This window comes from Eleutherodactylus coqui, chromosome 9, assembly GCF_035609145.1.
Source record: "Eleutherodactylus coqui strain aEleCoq1 chromosome 9, aEleCoq1.hap1, whole genome shotgun sequence".
In the NCBI taxonomy this organism is placed as follows: Eukaryota; Metazoa; Chordata; class Amphibia; order Anura; family Eleutherodactylidae; genus Eleutherodactylus; species Eleutherodactylus coqui.
In genome coordinates, this window is record NC_089845.1 from 158,511,576 (window position 1) to 158,538,173 (window position 26,598).

Here is a 26,598-nt window from a genome sequence, read left to right on the forward strand (position 1 = left end):
TAGGTCCTAAAGAATGTTCGCGCCAAATTTCACGCTTGTACGACACCAAGTAGTTACACTACATAGGGGTGCACTTACTTTTGCAATTAGCATTGAATAATCGAGTTGTGACCACCTTACTTTTCCTGTTTAGGACCTAAAGAATGCTCGCGCCAAATGTCATGCTTGTACGACACTGGGAAGTTACACTACATAGGGGTGTACTTACTTTTGCAATTAGTTTTGAATAATTGAGTTGAGACTCCCTTACTTTTCCTACTTAGCTTCTTACTTTTCCTATTTAGGACCTAAAGAATTGTCATGCCAAATTTCATATTTCTACGACAACAGAAAGTTACATTACACAAATGTGCCAATACTTTTGCACTTAGCATTACATAATCAAGTTGTGACTCCTTTACTTTTCCTATTTAGGACCAGAAGAATGGTCATGCCAAATTTCATGTTTGTACTACATCGGGAAGTTAGAGATTTAGATTTGCTACATAACACAGGTGCGCCAATACCTTTGCACTTAGCATTGAATAATCAAGTTGTGACCCCTTTACTTTTCCTATTTAGGACCTAAAGAATGCTTTTGCCAAATGTGATGTTTGTAACACATCGGGAAGTTAGAGAATTAGTGGTGAGTCAGTGAGTGAGTGAGGGCTTTCACCTTTCACCTATATATATATATAGCTCCTGATGGGGCGATGAGAGGGCTCAATTTTGTGGTGTGAGCTGTAGTTTATATCAGAAATCCCTTCTTACATGGTCCCCGAACCAAAGCAGAAGCCCAGGTCACCGCTGCTCTGAAGAAGCTCAAGTGGCAGCAGTTACATGCTGTTGATTGTGCACATGACTCTTCAGCCAATCACAGGCTTCAGCAGTAACAGATCATTCATGGCATTAGAGCTGCAGCAGGTCAGGTCCCTCTATCTGCACATGCAGCTGGAGCAGCGCTCTCAGCCCATCCTACTACTACCCTCTTTTTATTCCAACTTCTTCTTATGATAGCACCATAATGCTGCACTCAACACTAAGCTGGGCTCCTCCTCTTGACTGGTTTAAGGTAAATGTCATTTCTAGAGATGAGCGAACGCGTTCGTCCGAGCTTGATATTCGTGCGAATATTAGGGTGTTCGGGATGTTCGTTATTCGTGACGAACACCATGCGGTGTTCTGGTTACTTTCACTTCCTTCCCTGAGACGTTAGCGCGCTTTTCTGGCCAATTGAAAGACAGGGAAGGCATTACAACTTCCCCCTGCAACGTTTAAGCCCTATACCACCCCCCTGCTGTGAGTGGCTGGCGAGATCAGGTGTTCGCCTAATATAAAAGTCGGCCCCTCCCGCGGCTCGCCTCAGATGCGGTGTGAGTTAGATGAGGGACAGTGCTGTTTATACCGGAGCTGCTGTAGGGAAAGAATTGGTAGTTAGTGTAGGCTTCAAGACCCCCCAAAGGTCCTTATTAGGGCCACTGATAGCTGTGTGTTGGCTGCTGTTAGCAGTGGGATTTTTTTTTTTTTCTCAAAATCGCCTCTGCAGACCGTTGCACCTGGCATTAGGGACAGAAGTGCTGCATAGGCAGGGAGAGTGTTAGGAGTGAGTGTAGCCTTCAAGAACCTCAACGGTCCTTTCTAGGGCCATATTTATCCGTGTGCAGTACTGTCCAGGCTGCTGTTGGCTGTGCTGCATTTTTTTTGGGCTTCTCAAAATCGCCTCTGCAGAGCATTGCACCCTCCATTGATACTGCAGGGAAAGAATTGTATAGGCAGGGCCACAACACAGTTATTATTCATAGAATATACGCAGTGCTGCCTGTTGGTGGGAAAAAACTGAAAACAAATCTATTTGTCCAGCCTGTGTCCGTCCTTACGCCTGTGTAGACGTGTGAGCTGCGTGAAAAACATTGCTAAATCATACGCAGCCAGCTACGCTTTACTGCTGGGTTCGCCATTTGCTTTCCTTAATTGGGAAAAAAAAATACCTGCTCTCCAAGAGTTATAATAACTCTGCTACCCTCACGTTCTGTGACACATAAGCAGGGACACAGCGCAGTTATTAAACTTCGCAGGTTCATTGAATATACGCAGTGCTGCCTGTTGGTGGGAAAAAACTGAAAACAAATCTATTTGTCCAGCCTGTGTCCGTCCTTACGCCTGTGTAGACGTGTGAGCTGCGTGAAAAACATTGCTAAATCATACGCAGCCAGCTACGCTTTACTGCTGGGTTCGCCATTTGCTTTCCTTAATTGGGAAAAAAAAATACCTGCTCTCCAAGAGTTATAATAACTCTGCTACCCTCACGTTCTGTGACACATAAGCAGGGACACAGCGCAGTTATTAAACTTCGCAGGTTCATTGAATATACGCAGTGCTGCCTGTTGGTGGGAAAAAACTGAAAACAAATCTATTTGTCCAGCCTGTGTCCGTCCTTACGCCTGTGTAGACGTGTGAGCTGCGTGAAAAACATTGCTAAATCATACGCAGCCAGCTACGCTTTACTGCTGGGTTCGCCATTTGCTTTCCTTAATTGGGAAAAAAAAATACCTGCTCTCCAAGAGTTATAATAACTCTGCTACCCTCACGTTCTGTGACACATAAGCAGGGACACAGCGCAGTTATTAAACTTCGCAGGTTCATTGAATATACGCAGTGCTGCCTGTTGGTGGGAAAAAACTGAAAACAAATCTATTTGTCCAGCCTGTGTCCGTCCTTACGCCTGTGTAGACGTGTGAGCTGCGTGAAAAACATTGCTAAATCATACGCAGCCAGCTACGCTTTACTGCTGGGTTCGCCATTTGCTTTCCTTAATTGGGAAAAAAAAATACCTGCTCTCCAAGAGTTATAATAACTCTGCTACCCTCACGTTCTGTGACACATAAGCAGGGACACAGCACAGTTATTAAACTTAGATAATTCATTCACTAGAGGCAGTGGGGCCTTTCGTTTTCCAAAAAGGGCAAAAATTATATTTGGCCTGCAGTCTTGCGCCAATTTATTTCCTGCCTGGGAAATCTAATCACTGGTAATACAGCATGCTGAGGGGTAGGGGTAAGCCTAGAGGACGTGGACGTGGACGTGGCCGAGGACGCGGAGGGCCAAGTGAGGGTGTGGGCACAGGCCAAGCTCCTGATCCAGGTGTGTCGCAGCTGTCTGCTGCGCGATTAGGAGAGAGGCACGTTTCTGGCGTCCCCACATTCATCGCCCAATTAATGGGTCCACGCGGGAGACGGTTATTAGAAAATGAGCAGTGTGAGCAGGTCCTGTCCTGGATGGCAGAAAGTGCTTCGAGCAACCTATCGTCTACCCGCAGTTCTGCGCCGTCCACTGCTGCCAATCCGAATCCTCTGTCTGCTGCTCCTCCTTCCTCCCAGCCTCCTCAGTCCACTACAATGACACCTGCTCAGGAGCGGGAACACTCCCAGGAACTGTTCTCGGGCCCCTGCTTAGATTGGGCAGCAGCGGTTCCTCTCCCACCAGAGGAGTTTATCGTCACTGATGCCCAACCATTCGAAAGTTCCCGGGGTCCGGGGGAAGAGGCTGGGGACTTCCGCCAACTGTCTCAACAACTTTCTGTGGGTGAGGAGGACGATGACGATCAGACACAGTTGTCTTGCAGTGAGGTAGTAGTAAGGGCAGTAAGTCCCAGGGAGCAGCGCACAGAGGATTCGGAGGAAGAGCAGCAGGACGATGAGGTGACTGACCCCACCTGGTGTGCAACGCTTACTCAGGAGGACAGGTCTTCAGAGGGGGAGTCAAGGGCATCAGCAGGGCAGGTTGCAAGAGGCAGTGCGGTGGCCAGGGGTAGAGGCAGGGCCAGACCGAATAATCCACCAAGTGTTTCCCAAAGCGCCCCCTCGCGCCATGCCACCCTGCGTAGGCCGAGGTGCTCTAAGGTCTGGCAGTTTTTCACAGAGACGCCTGACGACCGACGAACAGTGGTGTGCAACCTTTGTCGCGCAAAGCTCAGCCGGGGAGCCAACACCAACAGCCTCACCACCACCACCATGCGCAGACATATGATGGCCAAGCACCCCGCAAGGTGGGACAAAGGCCGTTCACCGTCTCCGGTTTGCACCCCTGCCTCTCCCCCTGTGCCCCAACCTGCCACTGAGATGCAACCCCCCTCTCAGGACACAGGCACTACCGCCTCATGGCCTGCACCCACACCCTCATCTCCGCTGTCCTCGGCCCCATCCAGCAGTGTAGTTCAGCGCACCGTTCAGCCGTCGCTTGCGCAAGTGTTCGAGCGCAAGCGCAAGTACGCCGCCACGCACCCGCACGCTCAAACGTTAACCGTCCGCATCGCAAAATTCATCAGCCTTGAGATGCTGCCGTATAGGGTTGTGGAAACGGAGTCCTTCAAAAGTATCATGGAGGCGGCGGCCCCGCGCTACTCAGTTCCCAGTCGCCACTACTTTTCCCGATGTGCCGTCCCAGCCCTGCACGACCACGTCTCCCGCAACATTGTGCGCGCCCTCACCAACGCGGTTACTGCCACGGTCCACTTAACTACGGACACGTGGACAAGCACAGGCGGGCAGGGCCACTACATCTCCCTGACGGCACATTGGGTGAATTTAGTGGAGGCTGGGACAGAGTCAGAGCCTGGGACCGCTCACGTCCTACCCACCCCCAGAATTGCGGGCCCCAGCTCGGTGCTGGTATCTGCGGAGGTGTATGCTTCCTCCACTAAAGCACCCTCCTCCTCCTCCTCCTCCTCTGTCTCACAATCAAGATGTGTTAGCAGCAGCATGTCGCCAGCAGTCGGTGTCGCGCGGTGTGGCAGCACAGCGGTGGGCAAGCGTCAGCAGGCCGTGCTGAAACTACTCAGCTTAGGCGATAAGAGGCACACGGCCCACGAACTGCTGCAGGGTCTGACACAGCAGACCGACCGCTGGCTTGCGCCGCTGAGCCTCCAACCGGGCATGGTCGTGTGTGACAACGGCCGTAACCTGGTGGCGGCTCTGCAGCTTGGCAGCCTCACGCACGTGCCATGCCTGGCCCACGTCTTTAATTTGGTGGTTCAGCGGTTTCTGAAAAGCTACCCACGCTTGTCAGACCTGCTCGTAAAGGCGCGCCGGCTCTGCGCACATTTCCGCAAGTCCCACACGGACGCTGCCACCCTGCGCACCCTGCAACATCACTTTAAGCTGCCAGTGCACCGACTGCTGTGCGACGTGCCCACACGGTGGAACTCTACGCTCCACATGTTGGCCAGGCTCTATGAACAACGGAGAGCTATAGTCGAATACCAACTCCAACATGGGCGGCGCAGTGGGAGTCAGCCTCCTCAATTCCTTTCAGAAGAGTGGGCCTGGTTGGCAGACATCTGCCATGTCCTTGGTAATTTTGAGGAGTCTACCCAGGTGGTGAGCGGCGATGCTACAATCATTAGCGTCACCATTCCTCTGCTATGCATCTTGAGAAATTCCCTGCAAACCATAAAGGCAGCTGCTTTGCGCTCGGAAACGGGGGCGGGGGAAGACAGTATGCCGCTGGATAGTCAGGGCACCCTCCTGTCTATTTCTCAGCGCGTACAGGAGGAGGAGGAGGAGCATGAGGAGGATGAGGAGGAGGGGGAAGAGACAGCTTGGCCCGCTGCTGACGGTACACCGGCTGATTGCCTGTCATCCTTTCAGCGTGTATGGCCTGAGGAGGAGGAGGAGGAGGAGGAGGATCCTGAAAGTGATCTTCCTAGTGAAGACAGCCATGTGTTGCGTACAGGTACCCTGGCACACATGGCTGACTTCATGTTAGGATGCCTTTCTCGTGACCCTCGCGTTGCACGCATTCTGGCCACGACGGATTACTGGGTGTACACACTGCTCGATCCACGGTATAAGGAGAACCTGCCCACTCTGATTCCCGAAGAGGAAAGGGGTTCGAGAGTGTTGCTATACCACAGGACCCTTGCGGACAAGCTGATGGTAAAATTCCCAGCCGACAGCGCTAGTGGCAGAAGGCGCAGTTCCGAGGGCCATGTTGCAGGGGATGTGCGTAGATCGAGCAGCATGTACATCCCAGGCAGTGCAACAGTCTTTAAGGGCCTGGCCAGCTTTATGGCTCCCCACCAAGACTGTGTCACCGCTCCCCAGTCACGGCTGAGTCGGCGGGAGCACTGCAAAAGGATGGTGAGGGAGTACGTAGCGGATCGCACGACCATCCTTGGTGACGCCTCTGCCCCCTACAACTACTGGGTGTCGAAGCTGGACACGTGGCCTGAACTAGCCCTGTATGCCCTTGAGGTGCTTGCTTGTCCTGCGGCTAGCGTGTTGTCGGAGAGGGTGTTTAGTGCGGCTGGGGGAATCATCACAGATAAGCGTAGCCGCTTGTCAACCGACAGTGCCGACAGGCTAACACTCATCAAGATGAACAAAGGCTGGATTTCCCCAGACTTCTGTTCTCCACCAGCGGACAGCAGCGATACGTAAGCAATACGTAGGCTGCACCCGCGGATGGAAGCTACGTTCTCTCTCACCATCCAAAACGGGGACATTTCTGCTTCATCAATCTGTGTCTAATATTCCTCCTCCTCCTCCTGCTCCTCCTCCTGAAACCTCACGTAATCACGCTGAACGGGCAATTTTTCTTAGGGCCACAAGGCTCACTCAAATAATTTTTCAGAACAATTTTTATAAGTTTCAATGCGCTTAAAAGCATTGGAACTTTAACTTGAACCAATTTTTCGTTACACTGGGCTGCCTCCAGGCCTAGTTACCACTTAAGCCACATTAACCAAAGCGATTAATGGGTTTCACCTGCCCTCTTGGCTGGCCATGGCCAATTTTTGGGATGTACATTAGTACTGTTGATACAGCAATTTGTGTGGGCCCTCGCCTACAGTGTAATCAAATTAATTTTTAGCCCACCTGCATTACAGCTGACGTTACCTCAGCTGTGTTGGGCAATGCAATGGGATATTTTTGTGTACCGCCGGTGGGTTCCAGGGAGCCACCCATGCTGTAGGTGCACACTGAGTTTTTAATACATCTGTACACTTCTAAAGAACCCGTCTGACCGGGGCATGCAGTGTGGGCCGAAGCCCACCTGTATTACGCACGACATTACTACCTCAGCTGTGTTGGGCAATGCAATGGGATATTTCTATGTACCGCCGGTGGCTTCCTGGCACCCACCCAGGCAGTGGGTCCACAGGGAGTTAAACCTACATGTGTCCACTTGTAAAGAATCCCAGTCTGACTGGGGCATGCAGTGTGGGCCGAAGCACACCTGTATTACGCACGACATTACTACCTCAGCTGTGTTGGGCAATGCAATGGGATATTTCTATGTACCGCCGGTGGCTTCCTGGCACCCACCCAGGCAGTGGGTCCACAGGGAGTTAAACCTACATGTGTCCACTTGTAAAGAATCCCAGTCTGACTGGGGCATGCAGTGTGGGCCGAAGCCCACCTGTATTACGCACGACATTACTACCTCAGCTGTGTTGGGCAATGCAATGGGATATTTCTGTGTACCGCCGGTGGGTTCCAGGGAGCCACCCATGCTGTGGGTCGACAGGGACTTCACAATAGGGAGTTGTACCTGCCTGTGTCTATGAATTAAAAAGCCCGGTCTGACTGGGGCATGCAGACACCTTGACAGAATGAATAGTGTGTGGCACATAGGTTCCCCATTGCTATGCCCACGTGTGCAGCTCCAGATGGCGGTGGCACAGGATTCTATTTCTCATTGCTTCTGTACAGCATTGTGGGCTATCGCTCCGCCACTTTTAAAGAGGGTCGCTGCCTAGCCGTGCCAACCTCTGCAGTGTATGCCTGCGGTCCCTCGTCATGGCAGACGCAATTCTAAATAGACATGAGCGTGGTGTGGCATGAGGGCAGCTGAAGGCTGCGCAGGGACACTTTGGTGTGCGCTGTGGGGGGGAGGGGGTGCGGTTGGGCAGCATGTAACTCAGGAGAAGTGGCAGTGGAGTGTCATGCAGGCAGTGATTGTGCTTTGTTGGAGGTAGTGTGGTGCTTAGCAAAGGTATGCCATGCTAATGAGCGCTTTTCAGAAGTAAAAGTTGTTGGGAGGGGGGGGGGGCCCACTCTTGCCGCTATTGTGGCTTAATAGTGGGACCTGTGAACTTAGGATGCAGCCCAACATGTAGCCCCTCGCCTGCCCTATCCGTCACTGTGTCATTCCCATCACTTTCCTGAATTGCCCAGATTTTCACACATGAAAACCTTAGCGAGCATCGGCAAAATACAAAAATGTTCTGGTCGCCCATTGACTTCAATGGGGTTCGTTGTTCGAAACGAACCCTCGAGCATCACGGGAAGTTCGTTACGAATAACGAACACCCGAACATTTTGGTGTTCGCTCATCTCTAGTCATTTCCTATTAATCCACAGTACTGTATGTGTTCCAGGGACCTGGCTAGGAGGTAGCAGGTGAGGCATGTGCCCCGGGCGCAGTGAGGAGGGGGAAGGAAGTCAGATTAGCCTACAGTCAAAGGAGGAAATCCACTGATTGCTACTGAAGTGCAGAGAAAGCTATACTTTTTTGCAGTTGTTTTTACAATGCAGGAAATGTGTATCCTTGTGAGCAGATGAGTAAGAGCTAATATTGTAAAGGGATACATAGGGGGACATTGTCACTGTGGGGGGAACATAGGAGGGCACTTTCACTGTTGTGGGGCACATAAGAGGCACTATCACAGTGGAGGGGGACATAGGACACTATCACTTTAAAGACGGGACATAGGACACTATCACTGTGGAGGGGGGATATAGGAGGACACTATCCCTGTGGATGCGGGACATAGGACACCGTCACTATGGAGGGGACGTAGGAGGATGCTATCACTTTGGGTGGCACTTAGGAGGACACTATCACTCTAGAGGGGATACAAAGTGGGATTATTACTGTGTGGGAGAAGGAGAGGAACATAAGTCTTGGGGATTGTGTCCTTGTTCTTCTAAGACCCTAGTGATGCCCCTTGGGTACTAGTGCTGCACTTATGGGTCACTTAAGACAATGGTCAAATGGTGTTTTTCACTGTGGAGTTGAAGTCGTAATTGGACCAATTCCAGCAAAATCTGCATATGAAGTTTCGTTAGTTTTAATGGGAATCCACAGTAGTGTATATGGCTTGGATTTTCTGTTCGCCGACTTGAAATTCACATGTGGAAAAGGGATTTTATGTCGGAAAATCACAGATTTTTTTCATTGCTAAATCTGCATTTGGATCTGCAGTTCTAACAAATGAAAATCCGTGTCAGAAATCTATGACAATCTTCTGAATTTCTGATGTGGATTTGCACTGAAATCTACCCCATGTGAACATAGCCTAAAAGACCCAGCGACGCAGCGGAAAGTTACAGATGGAATGTTGCTAGGAGCCATCACAACAAGTTGCATCATCTCCGTCCAGAAGCCATACTGTGGGGCATCAGATGTCCAGATCCAGACTGCCCAATGTAGAAGCACTGGAACCTCAGGGCGGAGGTTCTGTCACAGATTCGGCACAAAATACCGCAAGAAAAAGCACTGGAATTTCTGTATTTTTTTTTCCTATTGCCACCATGTGGTTGGATGATCACATGACATGCTAAGGCATTTATATATGTGGGCCACTGGTAGTGGGGGACTTGACACCTAATTGTTTATACTGTATGATGTGGCCCTCACCACCCGAGGGGTTGGAGTTGAGGGAGAACAATGCTGCGCCACCAACTTACCAGTGTAGCGGACAGCAGCTCCTGCTACATTGACAGTCAGCACCCACATAGAAGTACCGTACAGGAATGAGATGTAGGCGGTACCAAGTGGGAAGGGGGGAGAAAGAAGCCATCTCTTAGAAACTCACTCCACCTTGCCCCGGTGTAACGAAGAGTGGCTCCCACTACACTAACCTGCTCGCATGGCTCAGTGGCTTGACAGTCACCGTCCTGGGACGGGCTATCTACTAGTACAAACATAAGCAGGCAAGGAAAATCAAATACAAAGAAGATGGTGAAGATTAACTCCTTAAATCATGTATGGTGAGGTCAACCCCAATGCAAGCCAACACTACCCACGAGAACCAGACTGAGCGAGAACCTCCGCTCTCTGTGGGCCATGGCTGAATAAAAGGCTGTTTTTGTAATGGAGACTCGAATCAGAGTCAACAGTTGACGGCTGCCGAAGGAAAACGCCATTTTCTACAGTAATATGAAAATAAGCTCCCTGTATGACTGCTCTTTTACTTCACGTCTAAATCCCCCCAAAGCCAAGCGATAAGAATGTTTTTGTATGATTATTTTTTCTCCACGCAGGCTCCATCCTTCATGGCTCTTGATTATTTAACCAGGTTTCTTCATGGCTGAGGATCCCAGTGGGCTGCAGAAGCCCCAGGTGATCCGCGTTCGCGGATGTTTTTATCTCTTAATCTGGCGGCTGCTTACATTACACTACATCTTATTTCATTCTAACCCCGGGGAAAGATGTCATTGGCACTTTTTGTTGATAATGTAATTTTCCTAAGCGACTTCTTCAAGGTCATGCAAGGCTCGTCATCGACACAAACTTCGCCGGTCATTGAGCAGTGCCGTACTTAGCGACCTCGGAAATAGGTTTTTACATTTTAGAAGTACAAAAGGGAATGTGTTTTTCAATTATATCTGCATAGTGGTGCGATGGAACTACGGCGATTTCCCAGGATGCCTGGAACACAGCAGCCACCAGTTAGTTAATATATTCCGGCTTCCCAATATCACACACTATAACTATAGCAATACTGAATGGCCACTTTATTAAAAGCCCCATCTAGTAGAACGTTGGACTCCTTTGGTCTTCAGATCTGCAGCAGTTCGTCATGGTGTAGATTCCACTAAGTGGTGAAATCATCCTGCAGGAATACCGGCCCCTGCGGACAGGAAGCTTCTTGCAGTTGCTGCATATTGGATGGCAGTGCTGACATGTTCTGACCAGCTGACAGGAAGGGGTCAGCGATTCATGCTGCTTGCACCAAATTCTGACCTCCCATCAGCATGGGGCAACAGAAATCTGGATCCATCTGACCAGGAGATGTTTTTCTGCTACTTGGTGATACAAGTTTTGCGCTCTTTTGCCCGCTGGAGTCTCACCTTTCTGTTCCTCGTAGGCCGCCTGCAGACGGGCGGGTCGGATCCGGCGGCAAGGATTCTCGCCGCGGGACCCGACCCGAGCGCCTGCAGGGACCAGCGCGTACTCACCTGCGCCCGCCAGCGAGCCCCGCACAGAAATAGAGCATGCCGCGGTTTGCTTGCCGCGCGATATTTCACGCGGCCAAATCGCGGCTGTCTGCATAGGATTGCGTTTGTTAACGCAATCCTATGCAGGCTTCCAGCAGCGGAAATTCCGCGGGAAATCCCGCTGCGGAATTTCGGCTTGTGTGCAGGCGGCCTTAGACTCAATGGCGCAGGAACTGGTCATCTGCTGTTATAGCCTATCCGTGTTAACAAGTGATGAGTTGTGCATTCGGACACGTTAGTTGGAGCTCCAATGTTGTATTTTGCAGTGCTTTGACTGTGCAGTGCCTATTGGCAGAACGATTCCTGATATCCCTCTCTGACCCCTTTTGGTGACGAGTTGATCTCCTTTCTTTGGATGTTTTTTCTGAATCCCGCCATTCTCAGTTAAACTAGAAAATCACCCAAGGTTGGCAGTGAAATCCTGTCCCCGGCTCGTCTAGCACCGATGACCAGGACTTGGAACGTGCAGCCTTTTAATGTCAGACATTTGGATTCTCAGATTTTGGATTAGAAGATGAACATCGCCTTGTCAGAACAGTGCTGTCTTGTTGATCTGTCTCGGAGTGGGGTGCGCGACATGGGTTTCGGAATATGATGAAGCCAAAAGTGTATTTAAGAATACAGAAATGCAAATAATACCAGTATGAGAATAAGGGCTCATGCCCACGGCCGTATATGTTCTACATATTTGGCAGCTGACAAAGACTACGTATGGTTGCGTATGGCACTGCGCATGCTCACGTATCACACACACACACACGGACAGGCACATGCACAGTGTGATATATTTTTCTTAAATACCCCGCTCTGTTCAGAATGGGTATTGGTATGGAAAAGCTTAGGCAATGCATTGGGCAGCGTATCATACGCAGCCCATACAAGGGTATAGGCTCACACTGCGAACAAATGCAGAGAAATAGAGCCTGCTGCAATTTATTTCTCTTGCGAAATGATACATAGTGTCCACATGGTGGTGTGCATGAAACAATGAAAGTCCATTGACTTTCATTGACTCCATTGACCTCCTATCACGCGTGTCCATGCAACGCACGCATGATACACGGGGAAAACATGAGCCCTAAATGAGCGACCTGTGACTCATTCTACAGTAGCCTAAAGGGCTATTTCTCATTGGACGATCGGTCGGGTACAGATGCCCTACAGGTCGTCACAGTGATAATCGTTTGGGTGCTTCCACAGGAGCATCGCTCATTGAACGGAGGTGCAGCAGATCGTTCCATCTCAGCCGCCTCCATTGACAGTAAACAGGCAGTTGTTCATAGAAGGATAACTACCTGTTTACACGGCCGATCCGTCGTTTTCTGCCAGCAGAAACTGAACGACATTCAGTTGGGGGATTTAGACTGAATGAAAATCATTCAGATTCCCGCTGGATGTGTGAATGTGAATGATTTATTGGCCTGTGTAAGGCCTTAAACAGACAAGGGTACTTTTGCTTGTTTTTGCACACGGGTGTAATGTGGTGAATAGAATCTATTGATTTCAATGGGTTAATTCTCACTTCTTTTTTTTTTTGCACTTATTGCTTTTGGGGTTGCAAAAAAATAGGACCTGCTCTATCTTGACCATAGAAATCTATGGGAGGTGCACAAACACGCACATCTACCCGCACAGGTATAAGCTAAACGCAGTGCATATCCGCAATCACCGCCACTACATTGGGCTAATTAGCGGTTTAAACCATGTGAACAAACGGTGCCGGCGCAAAATACACGCAGTATGTCGCAGGCACGAGCGCAAAATACACTTGCACACTGTGCAAAAAAATTGCGCAGGAGCCAGCGCATTGCAATATACGCTCGTCTGTTCAAGCCTTAAAAGGGACCCAATGCTATCTACACTATATCAGTTCTATGATTAATGCTCATGTAATGGATTGTAATACACTACGTAAATAATATGTGCCTCTCCTCTACACTACTAAAGGCCCATTTAGACACACAGGACTTTTCAGCCATAATGGTTGTGTCATTTACAGTGCAAGATGATCACTTAAGATGAGCGAATACCTTGCACTGCGAGCGGAGGATGCAGAAGACAAGCAGGGTGTCCCTGCTTGTCTTCTGCATCCAGCTGTTCCCCGCTCCGAGCACCCAGCTGTTATATAGCCGAGCGTTCGGAGCGGAAGATGCAGAAAACAAGCGGGGTGTCCCTGCTTGTCTTCTGCATCCAGCTGTTCTCTGCACAGAGTGCCCGGCTGTTATACATCTGAGCGCTCCAAGCAGGGTATGCAGAACACAGCTGGACCGCTCTGTTCTTCATACCCAGCCTGTCATCAGGGATCAGGATACAGCTGAAACAATAGTATCAGCTCTACCCCGCTGTGAATCCCTGATAAGGCTGATTGTTGTCTTTCAGCATGCTGAAAGATCAGCGATCAGCGACAGCTTAACGAAAACTGCACAATGTCAGTGCAGTTACGCACAACGATTATCGCTCAAAAAACGGCTTTATCATTGTGTCTAAATGGGCTGTCTGAAAGTGCTGACTAACTCCCTCTCCTCATCCTCTCCCACCGTGTCTCTAACATTTTACTCAATATGGCACATTCTTCGTCCAGGAATTTCGAGATGATGATGTTAGCTACTGGAGGGAAAAAACCCCTTCAAAGCAATAACCAATTAGCTACAGATTCGTACTTCATGACGTATTAACCATGCACACTGTCTATAAAACCCCATGCAGCTTGATTAGAATAAAGAAGTTTCATTCAGCTGAACAGCAGGTTTCAGTGTGATTCTTCTGTCCATGCACAGGCCTCAGGCCTAGACCTTCTAATCAGGAAAGGGGCAGATATTCATTAGGTATATTAGTACCAATCCATAACACTCACATCAAGTGATAAGATAACAATGCTATTTATAAAACAGTATTAATGATGCTTTGCAAAACATAGTCCTACAGCACTGAAATACAGTTCCTGGGTTACAATACAAAGTCCTTCTGAGAAAGGTTAGCACTTTACTACTATTAAGACCATATGACTAAACACAGCGTATCCACGGAGCTTGTGTTGGTGTACAACTTTTGTCTCAGTCCACATATTGCAAGCAATATTCCCTGATACAATGTTTCATAGAATCATAGAATGGTAGAGTTGGAAGGAACCTCCAGGGTCATCGGGTCCAACTCCCTGCTCAGTGCAGGATCACTAAATCATCCCAGACAGATATTTGTCCAGCCTTTGTTTGAACACTTCCATTGAAGGAGAACTCCCCACCTCCCGTGGTAACCTGTTCCACTCATGGATTCCCCTCACTGTCTTATATCTAATCTGTGTCTCCTCCCTTTCAGTCTCATCCCATTGCTTCTAGTCTTTCCTTGTGCAGATGAGAATAGGGCTGATCCCTCTGCACTGTGACAGCACTTCAGATATTTGTAGATGGCTATTAAGTCTCCTCTCAGCCTTCTCTTCTGCAAGCTAAACATTCCCAGATCCTTTAACCGTTCCTCGTAGGACATGATTTGCAGACTGCTCACCATCCTGGTATCTCTTCTCTGAACTTGCTCCAGTTTGTCTCTGTCTTTTTTAAAGTGGGGTGCCCAGAACTAGACACAGTATTCCAGATGAGGTCTGACTAAGGAAGAGAAGTGTAAAGGTGGATAATGGCCTCACATGATCTAGACTCTATGCTTCTCTTAATACATCCCAGAATTGTGTTTGCCTTTTTAGCTGCTGCATCATATTGTTGATTCATGTTCAGTCTATGATCTATTAGTATACCCAAGTCTTTTTCACATGTGCTGCTGCGGAATTCTCTCCCTCTCTTTTCTAGTGTTAGCTATCCCTCCCAGCTTTCTCTTATCGGCAAATTTGATCAGTTTTCCATCACTTCCCTCCTCCAGATCATTTATAAAAATGTTGAACAACACTGGGCCTAGGACAGAGCCTTGTGGTTCCCCACTTGATACATTCTTCCATTTGGATGTGCAGCCATTTATGACCACTCTGAGTACGATCACTCAGACAGTTGTGAATCCACCTAACAGTTGCCTTGTCAATCCCATATTTAGTCATTTTTTCAATAAGTATAGTATGAGATACTTTGTCAAATGCTTTACTAAACTATATCCACCATATTTCCCTGATCACCCAGTCGGTGATACTATCATAGAAGGAAATTATATTACTCTGGCATAACTTGTTTGTTACAAACCCATGCTGGCTTTGGTTAATTACTCCATTTTTATGCAAGTACTTGCATACATGCTGTTTATTAATTTGTTCAAATATCTTTCCCAGTATAGAAGTCAGGCTCACAGGCCTGTAGTTTCCTGGGTCCACCTTGTTCCCTTTTTGAAGATAGGGACAACATTTGCCCTTTTCAAATCTTCTGTGACTTCTCCTGTTTTCCAGGAATTTTCAAAGATTATGGCGAGTGGCTCAGCAATTACCTCTGCTGCTTCCTTTCATATCCTAGGATGTAATTCATCTGGACCTGAAGACTTGAATTCATCCCACACCATCTCTCTGCTTATAGATAGCCTGCATTCTTTTATTACCCCAATAGCACAGGGAAGTTCAGTTGATGTTCTATCTACTTTCTGAGAGAAAACAGATACAAAATAGGAATTTAAAAGTTCGAACATCATTCTTAACCAATTCACCATTTTCACCTTGTAAGCATCCAATAGCATCTTTGACTTTTCTTTTGCTTTTGACATACCCTCCCCCCCTTCCGAATCCTTTTTTATTGCTTTTGGCCTCTGTTGCAAGCCTCAATTCATTATTAGCTTTAGCTTTTCTGACACTTGCCCTGCAGTTTCTGCAGACCGCATTATATTCTTCTTTAGATATTCCCCCCTCTTTCTATTTGATAAACATATTTTTCTTCCTTTTTAACATGTGTGCAAGTTCTGTATTCATCCATCCTCGTCTCTTTAAATGCTTCCCATTCTTCATTCTTTTAAGGATTGGTAAATATTGTGCTTTGAGAATCTCATTTCTCAATATTTCCCAACCTTCTTGGACATTTTTGTCGTTAAGAACATCCAGCCATTGGGTTCTTCCTATCCTCTTTCTTAGTCCATTAAAATCTGCCTTTCTGAAATCCAACCTTGAGGTCTGAGTTTTCTCAGGTGTTCCTCCCCTTTTTATCCAAAATTGAAGGATATCATGATCACTGCCTCCTAAGGTCCCAGCCACCCGTGCTTCCTCAAACATTCCCTCCCTGTTGGTAAGCTTTAGGTCCAAGACAGCAGATCCCCTTGTTTTCTCTTCTACCTTTTGTTTCCCTATCAGTAGGTCTGTTGTGATTGATCAAGTCTCTATTGGAGCCGATCTCACTTACAGTTTGTCACTTGCAATAAAAGAATCTCTGTCCAGATGCCTTCTCAGCCAGTCTCTGCTTGCACAGTCAGTAGAATGCTGGCCCGCCTGGAGCTGAACTAGCAATTGTTATCTTTTCTACAGTTTCTTGTTCCATCACTTACACAGCGTTCTCAGTGGGTTCATGAGGATCTCATTGCCTCCTTTCCCAGATGTCTCTTTAGCATTAGAGGGTGGGGTCAGCAGTCATCTCATTATTATTACTTAGGCCATGAAAAAGGGCACTCTTTTTACGGGGGCCACTAAAAGAGGCTTTATTATTACTGGGGGCACTACAGGGGGGCAGTATTATTACTGGGCCACGAAAGGGCACTATTATAACTGAAGTCACTAAAGGGGGCACTATCACTATTGTGGTAACTGAGAGGGGTTGCTATTACTTTTGGGAGCAATATTACTACTGGGAACACTGGAATAATGGAAGTGAGATTTTATGTTGTGATAAGCCCCACCCTAACCTTCCCGCAAGCCACACCCCCATTTTACATTGGCTGGTATTATTTGGCAACCCTAGATGCACAATGTAGAAGATGCAGCAGAGCTGAGCAGCATTTCGCGGATCTGGGTAAATTGATGCAGACAGTGATGTCAGCTGCACGTCTTTGTGAAACAAACATCAAACATCCAATTTTGTCTTCATCAGTTCTTCTCCATCTCAAACGTCTAGAAGAAAACAGCAGTAATGTTCACTGCCATATTGAGTGTAATGATAAATGTCAGGTGAGCCTGAGCCGTAGTGAAGCTGTCTGCCAGGTATTAGCAGACGTGACCATGAATAGAGCTGAGTGGCTGCATATTGCCTCCGCCTAATCAATGCCACCGGCAGATACCGCTTTGGCAACACATACAATGAAACCGAACCTTGTTGGCTCCTTTACTGACTCCCCTGGAATTGGCCGTGTGATCATCGCCAGTGTGAGAGCTTTTTCACTGTGTCTGGCGGGTATTAAAGCACTCACATCCCAAGATGCGCAGCATGACTTCACCCTAATTTAATGGTACAGTCCAATAATGCACGGCGATTGTTCAATATCTGGTTGATGTGGTCAGCGGCACTCCTCAGCCAGTGGCCCTTGGGGCGCATTTAATGGTCTTGGGTGTAAAGGAAATATAGTCTACATCTTGGAAAGAGATTGGCATTACTGAAAGTTTATCTGGAACTATTCCCAGAGCTGGCAGACGTTCAGATCCAGGGCATTTATATCAAAAACAAAAGTGTTATGCTGCATTATGACAAGCGCGGGCTCAGGGTGGCAATGAATAACCTGTCAGCAAGTTCTAGGCCCGCCGAGGCTTTTCTTGTGTTATTTAGCTCTATCAAGATCCAGCTATAAAGCATGTTGTAACAACTCAATATTACTGGGAGACTTACGCTACATAAACATCAAGAGCAGTGGTGTTCCATCTCTGGCTTTCCAGTAGCCGTGGAAGTACAACTCCCAGCATTTTGCTATTGTCTCATGATTGGAGTTATAGTTGCATAATTATTAGAAAGTGTTGGATCTCAAAGGGGTAGTTCAATTCTGAGCCCCAGTTTACAGCTAATATATAGTACATACACTCACTATTCTGCTGGTGGAGTCACTGTGTACATACATTACTTATCCTGTACTGATCCTGAGTTACATCCTGTATTATACTCCAGAGCTGAACTCCCACTTCAGCTGGTGGAGTCACTGTGTACATACATTACTTATCCTGTACTGATGCTGAGTTACAGGCTGTATTATACTCCAGAGCTGCACTCACTATTTTGCTGGTGGAGTCAGTGTGCACATACATTACCTATCCTGTACTGCTCCTGAGTTATATGCTGTATTATACTCCAGAGCTGCACTCACTATTCTGCTGATGGAGTCACTGTGTACATACATTACTTATCCTGTACTGATCCTGAGTTACATCCTGTATTATACTCCAGAGCTGCACTCACTATTCTGCTGGTGGAGTCACTATGCACATACATTACTTATCCTGTACTGCTCCTGAGTTACATCCTGTATTATACTCCAGAGCTGCACTCACTATTCTCTGGGTAGAGTCACTGTGTACATACATTACTTATCCTGTACTGATGATGAGTTACATCCTGTATTATACTCCAGAGCTGAACTCCCTCTTCAGCTGGTGGAGTCACTGTGTACATACATTACTTATCCTGTACTGATGCTGAGTTACATGCTGTATTATACTCCAGAGCTGCACTCACTATTCTGCTGGTGGAGTCACTGTGCACATACATTACTTATCCTGTACTGATCCTCAGTTACATCCTGTATTATACTTCAGAGCTGCACTCACTATTCTGCTGGTGAAGTCACTGTGTACATACATTACTTATCCTGTACTGATCCTGATTTACATCCTGTAGATCTCTTATTATAAAAGTAAAAAAAAACATAACAACAAAGACAAACTGTAACAATACGAATAACAATATGACTATATAAAGCAATATCAGGCCCTTCCCCCACAGTCCATGATCCATATACAAAGTAAATGTCCATATCCGGGCTTCCTGCCCGCCGTACACACCCACACACATACACACTCAACTATAACACAATATACAAAAATATACCTAAAACCTAAAAGTGTGGAAACTACAACTTCAGGCCCAGCCATATCGCACTGTACCCATAGAAAACAAATTTAAGCAATAACATAAATAGCAACATAAATAACCAAATACAAACAGAAAAACCGAGCCAAACTGGCATAAAAGAACTAACTAAAAATATATATAATTTTTTTTTTTGGGGGGGGGTTCCCTAGTGCAGCTTGGGGGCCAAGCCTGCTCCACCAGTCCATGCCCAGAGTTCAGTTCAGGACGTTCCAAGCCACACCAGGGTTTTTTTTTTTTTTAAATAATATCACACTGTGCCCGCCGCAGCCTGAGGGCCATGCCCGCTCCACCTGTCTGTGCCCAGAGTTAAATGTTTGGGACATGCCAGGCTACAGCTCAAGGCGTGAACTCACTCCCCCCAACTCCCCACCCAACCTACCTACCACCCAAAACGTGAATATATACGTATGAAAATAATAATGCAATAAACTCCTATAAACCAACATACATATTATATACTATTATACATTACCTGAAAGCCTAAGGTCGGCTCACCTGCAGCCCTACTTCATTCCATTTTGCCCAAATCAAAACAAAAGGCTTCATGGTGCCCTCACAGCCCCCCACCGGGATTGGAGGTGATAAGCCAGGCACAGACATGACAATGTATTATCCCTTGAATTTAAAGCAGGTCTCCCTATTCTTTCCTTAATTTGCCCTTCACTATCCTTAATCTGCCCCTCAGTCTGCCCCTTCATAGAAAATGTCCCTGCCCTATCCCTCCTCTCTCCCTATTCCGCCCCTCCTCTCTCCCTACTCTGCCCCATGAAAATTAAGAAAAGCCCTCTCCATAGAAGAGAAGCCTTAGGTGTGGCCAGCCTCTTATACTCTACAGAACGTACATTCACTAGGTCACCCAAGATGTTCCTACAGACCGTATCCACGGGGAGGACTTTCAGCTCCGTCGAGACCCAACACCGTGCACTCCAGATGTGGAACCTGACCACTAGGCTGACTAGTAATAAAAGTGCAGCGGTCCCTGACACCAAGGCCTCTGAAGGCTCCATAAGCCCACTCCGCATAGGAGAGGTGTGCCAGCTGACGCCAGCCTATGGAGACCCCTACCCGTTGGTATACATCTGTATTAAAGGGGCACTGAAGCAGAAAATGCTCCATGTTTTCCAGCACGTTGCTGCACTCCTGACGGGGGCAACCCCTGTCAATCAGAGGCCTGCTCTTCAAGTTACCCCTTACATACAGTCTCCCGTGAAAACAGCGCCAAGCCAAGTCCGAAAACTTCAAGGGGACCCGGGTTGAATTCAGTAAATGTAACCCTTCCTCCAGATCCCGACTTGGGCAGTCCTTGAGCGCCAGGGGCTTCTGGAAATGGGTCAACAGGACCAGTTCATCGAGGAGCCTCCTTGACAGAGTCCTGATCTCCCACATCCCCAGACCCCACCGGTCATCTTCAGAACCAAGGTATCATAAGCCAGGAGATATCTGTGCTGTGTGCAAAGGTCCTTCACTCACCCTTCTGTCTCCCATTCCTGGAAGAAGAGCTGAAACCAACCCCCGGCAGGAGTAGACCCACAGAGGAGCCCTCTCTTGCCAGAGGTTGCCTATGTTGATCTTAAAAAAGGTGTCTACAAGAAACACCACGGGGTTGACCATAGATAACTCCCCTAATCTCTTTGTGTGGTACGTAACATCTCTCCTGATTAGGTTCAACCTATTCCCCCACAACATTAGGAAGAACAGGTTGTAGACCCGGGTCCAGAGAGGCTCTGGCAAAATGCATATGCTGCCCAGGTAGATGAATAAAGGAAGCAGGTATGTTTTGATGAGGCTAACTCTTTCCAGAAGGGTCAAAGACCAACCCTTCCACTGATTAACCTTGTGAGTGGCACCATCCAGCCTGTCTACCCAATTTTGCATGAGTAATCCCCCTGGCCACATTTGATGCCAAGAACTTTTGCTGTAGTCTGGGGCACCGGAAGAGTGTCCGGGAGATCAAACACAGGAACCCCCCTTCCTAACCAGAGATTCTCGCACTTATCCCAGTTGACCCTAGACACGGATGCCTCCGAGTAGCCATCCACCTCTGACATCACAAACTCCGCCTCATTCCTTGAGGATACGAAGAGCGTGACATCATCAGCGTAAGCCACTGCCCTCAGGGTAGCCTCCGGCAGCCCCCGGTCCATCCCGACCGCTGCTATAGGTCCACGATCAACCCTTCTAAGGAAGGGACCGATCGCAAACACATACAACAGGGTACTTAGAGGACAGCCCTGACGGATGCCAGACCCCACTCAAAAAGAGCAGCCAAGACAACCGTTCACCAGCGGGAAAGTCTAACCCCCTGCATACAATGTTCGCAGCCAATCAACAAACCCAACTGGCAGGCCGTATCTCAGAAGGACTGACCGGAGGTACTCATGATTAACCCGATCAAACACTTTGGCCTGATCCAAGGACAGCAAGTACCCCTCCTAGTGATCAGCCCTACCTTGCTTCACTGCCTCCCGGACACTGAGAACAGCACTAAAGGTGCTACAGCCTAGAGTAGATCAATTCTGGGCCCCCGAGAGGAGCCAGGATGCAAACGTGACCAGCCGATTAAACAGCACTTTTGCCAGAACCTTCCTGTCTGTATTGAGAAGCGCTATGGGATGCTAGTTCTCAATACAGCTCGAGTCTTTACCCTTTGACAGAAGGATCAAAGATGACCTCCTCATTGACCTAGGCAGAGTGCCAAAGGAAAGACACTCATTTAATACCTCCATCAAGAGGGGACTCAAGAGGTCCTTGAAGGTCTTATAATACTCAGATGTTAAAGGGGTTGTCCCGAGGCAGCAAGTGGGTCTATACACTTCTGTATGGCCATAATAATGCACTTTGTAATATACATTGTGCATTAATTATGAGCCATACAGAAGTTATAAAAAGTTTTTTACTTACCTGCTCCGTTGCTAGCGTCCTCGTCTCCATGGTGCCGACTAATTTTTGGCCTCCGATGGCCAAATTAGCCGCGCTTGCGCAGTCCGGGTCTTCAGCAGTCTTCTATGGAGCCGCTCGTGCCAGAGAGCGGCTCCGTGTAGCTCCGCCCCGTCACGTGCCGATTCCAGCCAATCAGGAGGCTGGAATCGGCAGTGGACCGCACAGAAGAGCTGCGGTCCACGAAGACAGAGGATCCCGGCGGCCATCATCAGCGGTAAGTATTGAAGTCACCGGAGCGCGGGGATTAAGGTAAGCGCTCCGGTAAACTTTCTTTACTTCCCTGCATCGGGGTTGTCTCGCGCCGAACGGGGGGGGGTTGAAAAAAAAAAAAACCCGTTTCGGCGCGGGACAACCCCTTTAATCCATCCAGTCCTGGCGACATTTTGAGCCGGAGCCCATCAATCGCCAGTCTAACTTCCTCTACTCTGATCTCTTCTGTCAAAACATCAAGAGAGGTGTCTACCCCCGCCTCAGGGACAGTTTCAGCAAGGAAAGCCGACATCACTTCCGAATCTAGATCCCTCTTTCCCAACAGTTGCAAGTAGTAGGATCTGATGACCTCCAGAATCCCTGATCTGGATCGATTCAGGGATCCTGTACTATCGATCAGTCCAGTGACCACTTTACTATTCACTGACATCCTACAGTTTCTGTAAGGGTCAGGTGAGCGGTACTTTCCGAAATCCCTCTCAAAAACCAAGGATGCATGTCTATCGTACTGGCACTTCTTGAGCAAAGATTTCACTCTGGAGATCTCCTCACAGCTACCACCAATCGAAACGAGATGTTCAAGTTTCCTCCTCAGGCCTTGATACAGGCGGTACCTGTCCAGGCATCTGAGGTTGGAGAGCTCTCGGAAGAACCTCGCCGCCCTCCTCTTGAACATCTCCCACCACTCTGACTTACTACTACAGAGATCCAGTAATGGTACCTGGCTCTGCAGAAAATGTTATCTCTCTGCTTCCTCCAGGAGTGATGAATTCAGTCTCCACAAACCTCTGCCCATCCGGGGGGTCTCTGCAACATTCAGAGAAAACAATATTAGACAGTGGTTGGAGAATTCCACCTCAACAACGGACATTGGTGAAGAGATGGCTTCCTCCAAATAAAACCTGTCTATTCTAGACCTGCTCATACCTCTATAAAAGGTGAATCCCTCATGGCCTGGGGTGTGCCGGATGTGAACATCCACCAGGCGAGTCTCGCTAGCTACACTATTAAGTGCAACGCCGTCAAAAGCCAACCGCCTGTCTCCAGAGCCTCCCCTATCGCAGGCTCTTGTGACTGTATTAAAGTCACCTCCAAAGACAACTTAGCGGCTGGTAAAAAGGTAAGGCTTGATCCACATAAAGAAACTGTTCCTGTCCTTTTTTGACTGGGGACCATAGATGTTGACAAGTCTTAATTCTTGTCCCTTCATGAGGACATCTAAGATCAGGCACATTCCCATTTCTAATTCAATAACTCGTCGGCATTCAACCATTGCGGTAAAAAGGACCGCCACTCCGCTATACGGCTCGGCTGCAAGAGACCAGTAGGCAGAGCCTGACCTCCACTCCCTTTTTGCCTTATGTATAGCTGCCAAATCAGACAGCCTGGTCTCCTGCAAAAATAAAATGTCGGCTTCAACGCGGCCAAGAATACCAAAGGCCGCAAATCTAGCCGTATCTGACTTAATGCTGGCAACATTATTCGATACCAGTGTCAGCGGAGTGGGTGCCGCCATCATGAGTGACTAAATTAGATGGCTTTCTTCCTCACACCTGCTTCCTCGGGGTCAGAGGAAAGCCCCTTGCTTCTTTTCTTGGACATAGATGTGTTCATAGCAGCGGATCCCCCGACCACATCGTCCTTGTCTCCAGGTTCCAGAGTAGCCCCCACCCCGGAAGGAATTATGCCTTCATGAGGTGGAGACTCAGCGCCCCCTGTTGACCCTTTCTTTGCCCTAGGAACCTTGCCCTTTCCTCCCCTTCAGAAAGAGGGCTCGGAACCTATTGAAGAGTCCAACTGGAGGTGAGCAGGCTTTTCCTTCCAGTACTTGGCCCGGGGTGGGAGAAGATCTTGAATCCCCCCCTTTGTTTTCTCCTTGTGGCACCTAGCTTACGCCTTTTATCTAACCACCTCTTGCCTTCCTCATCCACACTTTCATAGTGGGAGGAATCTGCAGAGTTGGTCTCCTCCCTCTGGATCCTCCTGTCCTCTTCATCTAACTTGCTGTCCCTCAAAGCCTCAGCCGCGAGATTCACTTCTGGAACAGGGGCCACCATTGATCCACCTTCTGTGGTTGCTCCTGTCAGCTCCCTGCTCCCTCTGCGTTTCTCCTGATGCCTCTGCTCTGCAGGCGTCTTTTGCCGGTTCTTCACTGGCTCCTGAGCTCCCGCACCTCTGCTAGTCCCCTCACCTCCAGAGGCCACATCATGACCTCCATCCGTAGGGGGTGAGACCGCATTGGCAAAGGAGCGCGGACAGTGACTAAATGGGTGACCAAGGTCACTACACAGGTTACACCTAATCTCCGCTCAGGAGGCAGCTAGATGACCCAGACCCCCACACAGAGCACACTTTAAGGTCTTACAAGCAGCACTCAAGTGTGAGGGGTCACCGCACCTGTGGCAGAGCTTCGGCTGCCCCTGGTAAAAGGCCAAGATACGATCCCTGCTGAGGAAGGCTGCAGATGGTATGTGAGCCACTGTGTTTCCTGAACGCTTCAGCTTGACAATGAGCGTCCAGGCCCCGGACCAGATGCCATTCTCATCCCTGTTCTTTTTGGGCATCTCCGTCACCTCTCTGTACCGACTGAGCCACATCATAATGTCAAAGCAAGGGGTAATAGTGACACCCACACTGGCCTCAGTAGTAATAGTGACCCCTATATCAGCCCCAGTGGTAATAGTGACCCCCACTATGGCCTCAGTAGCAATAGTGACCCCACAGTGGCCTCAGTGGTAATAGTGTCCCCCACATGTGGCCCCGGTAGTAATAGTGACCCTCCACAGTGGCCTCAGTAGTAATACATTTACTACTGAGGCTGATATAGGGGATACTTTTACTAATTGTGTCCCCTATATAGGCCCCAGTAGTAATAGAATTCCCCCCAAAACCCATGTACTTACCTTTCCCTGGTCTTCACAGCGCCACTACTCCTCTTCTCAGCGCTACTGTGGATGGAAGTGTATGCACTCCCAGCAGCACCACCTCTCTTCTCCTCTTCTTTTGTGAAACCAAAGGGGAGAGGTCAGGGGTGGAGGGGATGAAGATCCCACAGTAGGCCACAGTGCTGCAGAGTGAGAACTTGCCAGGGAGCTGTAGTGCCCCGTCTAGTAATCACTTTAATGGTGACAAATGCCTGTCCTGCCTGGAACCCTAGGGCAAGCGGGACATAGGGTCCTAAAGTGGGACTTCCCTGCCTAAACCGGGACATCTGGTCCCCTTATTCAAACTCATATCTATCTATTTCATATCTATCTATCTGTAGTATTCCAAAGTTGGGTACTACAGCACTTCTGGGGTTATGTTATAGTTAAATCATGTTTACTGTCATGTGTGATAAATGTACTGTTGTGCAGTGAATTAGTGTGTTCATGCAACCTAACCATAAATGAGTTTGCAAAATCCAACGTAACCTCATGCCTTGCCTGTCAGTCACCCCTAGCTAGCTCAGGGATTGGCTAGTTTACTAACTGATAGCTAGGGACCCTGTAATTGGAAGATAAGCCCTTCATACGGGTTGGGTGAGGGGAAGGAGATATACGCTAGAGGGGGGAAGTGGAGATAAAGTAAGTCTGCTTGGCCCAAGGTAGAGTGAAGCCTAAGAGAGACCAGGAAGGAACAAGGAGAAATACAGTGCAGTGGGAAGAAAGACATCTAACATGTGAGTACTCAAGTGCAAGTACTGTGTAGTAGAGAGTAAAAAGGGGAGAAATGGAAGTAGTAAAGAAAAGAAGATAAGGAAAGCAAGGAAACTAAGTCAGCTACTCATAGGCACAGCCAGGGTGAAACTCTGGAAGGAAAAGCAAAGTGTACAAATGTAGTTTATTGTACCAATCCCCTGAGAAATGTTCAGAAGTAATTGTCTGCAAATGTATAGTTTATTCTTAAGTCATCTAATGCAAACTGTATGAAGCAAGTCAACCTGAAATCTCCTTTCCTCAATGAAAATAAATCTCTTTATGCTTTACTGCACAACCTGACTCCTGGAGTCCCTTCCCACCAACTTGACACCTGCACTGAGGTACCACACTATGTGCTCCAGGCGATTTATTAATCCACTTTTTTATATTTATTATTTTCTTCCTCTACCACACTTCACAGGTAGCACCCCACTGGGTTATCACCATCTTACCCTGCCCGTCTCCACGGGCAGCAGGCAATAAGAACTGCCAATTTACCACTGTGGTCCAGAGGAAGGCAACCTTCCTGACTCCACAATGGCAGCCAGGGTAATCCCTGGATCAACATTTGAGATCAACAACCCCGCT